Source organism: Typopeltis vanoorti, chromosome 9, assembly GCF_054136105.1.
Source record: "Typopeltis vanoorti isolate ZY-2024b chromosome 9, IOZ_Tvanoo_1.0, whole genome shotgun sequence".
NCBI lineage: Eukaryota > Metazoa > Arthropoda > Arachnida > Uropygi > Thelyphonidae > Typopeltis > Typopeltis vanoorti.
The window spans coordinates 138,643,409-138,647,394 of NC_143557.1; the positions used below are offsets into that span (position 1 = coordinate 138,643,409).

The 3,986-nt window shown below is 32.9% G+C and overlaps 1 non-coding gene across 1 annotated transcript; it reads left to right on the top strand.

Annotated features, from left to right (window-relative positions):
• Nucleotides 1-294: 294 nt before the first annotated feature.
• TRNAQ-CUG (transfer RNA glutamine (anticodon CUG)) lies at nt 295-366 on the top strand. Its single transcript has one exon. It is a non-coding gene; the product is annotated as a tRNA-Gln (tRNA).
• The last annotated feature ends 3,620 nt before the right edge of the window (nt 367-3,986 follow it).

Consider the following 3,986-nt stretch of genomic DNA (forward strand, 5'->3'; position numbering starts at 1 on the left):
ATCTTAAATCTATACAAAATAAAATAAAAGAAAACCGAAGGAACTGAATAAATTTAAGCTTATTCAGATTCTTTCTGCACATACTGATCACCAGCCCACCAGTAAACATAAACAGAATTTTGCTGCAGCTGCGGACAAAATGAGGCGTATATCGAACACTCTGTTCAATTTTGAACGTAATTTTATTCATTAAATTCAAAGTTCAAATATTATAAACCGTTTACTAAATCAATTATTTTATTATAGCCATATCCGCTGAAACCTCCTTATATAATATCGAAGAGCTCTTCATGTGGTCCCATGGTGTAATGGTTAGCACTTTGGACTCTGAATCCAGCGATCCGAGTTCGAATCTCGGTGGGACCTACAGTTTTTTGGTCTCATTTTTTATCAGTATTCTCTTTGGTCTGTGTATTGTTATCAGCGTTTTTTTTTTGTTTTCAAGTTATTTTAATAATTCTTCTCAAAGGAGATCAATTAATAGCAATGATAATCTTTTATTATCTGATAATAGTATTGTATTTGGTTATCGGATTACCAATGGAAAAACAATGGAAATCACACGCAAGGACATAAACACACCGTTTGTTTTCTTAAATCGGTTTAGCTTTACTTATAAAATTCAAAAATTTATTCTTATAGGTTTATAGAAAAGCCTAGGATCAGAGTCATCTAGTTCGTGAAGCAGATTCCATAGAAATTCCTATAAAAAAGAAGACACAATAACGAAAACAAAATAATAATAATAATAACAAATAGTCGTTTACTTCGGATTTTTCATCTGTACCAAACAGCTTCGCACTTTTAAAGAAAGTTGGATGAAATTCAACACTTGGTACGAATTCTTTTATGCTTATAAATATGGGTTTAAATGAGATCATTTTAAGCACCAAAATTCGACAAAACAAAGCGAAATCATTAGCAAATGTGCGCTCAATAGTGTTTGACCACAGATACGAGAACCTCATCTGCCAATGTGCCGAGAAAAGTCAATTCATGTTGAAGGGAAGAAAAAAATAAGGCGATGTACGAATTCTTCACTAACACGCGAAATCGCGTGCTTTATACGTAAAATTTTCCACCTGTTGTACAAGCAAAATAGTTACCACTTTAAAAATTAGAATTTTCATAAAAGAAAAAGCTAAGTTTTCTTCAACCTATTACATATTTTCTTCCTATTATCGGAATGGATTCACCTTCTTCTACCATGCGCAGAAGAAAGTGAATCCATTCCGATAATAGGAAGAAAATATGAGTCTCAAAAGTCTAAAAAATGCGAGTCTCAAAGGGTCTTGCATCTGTGGTCACACAGTACATATAAATAATCTCTCATTTATTCTACATAGTTCTTTTTTTTTATTTCTTCATTTATGTAATAGTAAATCTATTACATCAACTGTACATACGTAGAGTGTATTTAGCAATGTTTACCACCTATTCAAACATCAACAAAAAATAAAAAGGCGCACATAATATATATATTCCACTTATAATTATATTCCACTAATTCGAGCCCTACCCAAGGGCCTATGAGTTGTGGAAATACTTTCTGAAAATGAATGCTGTGGCGAACAAAGCGGCCTTTTGCAGCTTCCCAATTTTTAATCCATCTAACTCGAGTGCTTCTAGATGTTTTTCAATGTTTTAGGGATGGCTCCTAAAGCACCTGTTATTATAGGAACAACTTTCGTTTTCTTTTGCACATTCGTTCACCTTCGATTTGCAAATCGCGATATTTTGTAATTTTTTAATTTCTTTGTTGTCAATCCGACTATCTCCTGGTACTGATATTTCGATAAACGTAACACCCTTGTTTTCACTTTTTTCAACGACTGTAAAATAAATAAATAAATAAATAAATATATATATATATATATATATATATATATATATATATATATATATATATATATATATATATATATAAATGTTAAAGATACCAAGCTATTTTAAACCTGGTTTTACTTCGTTTCCCAAGTAAGCAAACAGACAAATAAGTCAAGTTTGCGCCTGCATGTAATGCAAGTCTAAGTGAACCGTAAAGTAGTACTAGTCTAAGCATCTCGTGGTAAAGGTGGAATAAGCTCTGATCACTATTCTTAATATTTACCCTTAATGCAAAGCCCATCTCCTTGACGAGATATATGATGCTATGCATTAAAGGCAATTAAAGTTAATAAGTTAGTATTTCTAAACATGGCTCCCACTGATGAGACCGACCTCAATAATGGTCGAAACCGGTCTGGGTAGTGGCCCCTTGCCTTTAATGCATAGCATCATACATCTCATCAAGGCTTTGCATTAAGGGTAAATATTAAGAATAGTGATCAGAGCTTATTCCACCTTTACCACGAGATGCCTAGACTTGTACTACTTTACGGGTCACTTAGACTTGCATTACATGCAGGCGCAAACTTGACTTATTTGTCTTATATATACATACATACATACATGTATATTGTTATCGACAAACACAGGCAACTCGTTGCAAAGGTGGGTAAAGTTCTGATCGCTATTCTTGGTATTTTCCATAATGCAAATCACACCATAATGTAATAACAGCATATATAAATACCAAGAATAGCGATCAGAACTTTATCTCCTTTGCTACGAGTTGCCCGAGATTGTACTACGTACTAGGACTACTTTCATTAGCTCACGCTAGTAATCGCCGATACTTTATAGTTTACTATATTCGGCATGAAACTCTGATTCCAATCTTTAAGTGTCTTTTTCGGTTTTAAAACAATGTGGGATTTAATATCCCATTAATTTAAATAATATCGATACTATTTTTACTCTCTAACTAAGTGGAAACAAAGACAAATGAAAGACATAAATACACAAAAAAGGCTGATAGTAATTATATTCTGTCGCTAAAACAGTGTATGGAGTTAGTTGTAAGCCAGTGTTAATATCATGCCGCATGTCTGCGTAGACAATGTTTAAATCTGAATGTATGTATGCATACCTACCAAATGCTGCATGTTAGCGGAAGCGGATTAACGCGGCACACTTAAATGTTAAGCAAATGTGAGATGAGATCTGCTTGTTGTGGGAACCTCTGGAGTCCCATTTAGATTTCTCATTTATTCTAACTTGGGGTTTAATTTTGTAGACAGTTTTTACTCAGACATACGGCGACTATTTCACAATAATTTAGAATTTATCCGATTTATGCAGAATGTATCCGTGTAATTGACGAGCTTTGAGGGCCGATATATTTACTGAACTCTGAATCCTGCGATCATAGTCTTGACGGAACCTATTTATCGTATTGTAATTCTTTGCGTTAATAGACGCGTGCATTACACAACTATGTAACTGTGTAATAAAAATAAACAGAAAACAGGCAGCAAAGTTAGGAGTGGTTGGAATAAAATGACTCGTGAGAAGTACAAAAACCAAAACAGGTCCGACCTATACTGAAACGCAGTCTGATTGTTGTATTTGGAGTCCAGAAAGCTAACCATTACATGACCACTAACTCTTCTTTTTTCGTCAATATAATTACTAAAATTTCTTCAAGAATAAATATGCATAAATAAGAGAATAAGTTACTAAGTGTCATTTAATAAATTTGTTATTTTGCACTTTATTTATGTTTCAGTTCATATCAATTTCGAATGGGTTTAAAACCTGAAAACACCAATTTTGTAAACGTCTACAAAGTTGTCGTTATAGAAGCCATTTCAACAGCCAATGAAACGTGGTCTAATATTGAAGATTATCGGTTTTTTTTTTCTTAAAAACTACGCAGTTATTCTTTCATCAAACTAAAGTATTTTAAAACCCTGAAAAATAGTCTTATTATTGATGTTTTTTTCCGCATTTACCGAACTCGTTTAATCTTGAGGATTATTATGTTTTCTTTTTCTTTTTTTTTCTTAAAAAAATTACACAGTGATTGTTTTCTGTGTGCTAAAAATTCTTTGTTCCATATCGTAGCTTTCCAGGAATTGACATCAAATTCTATGACGAAGAAT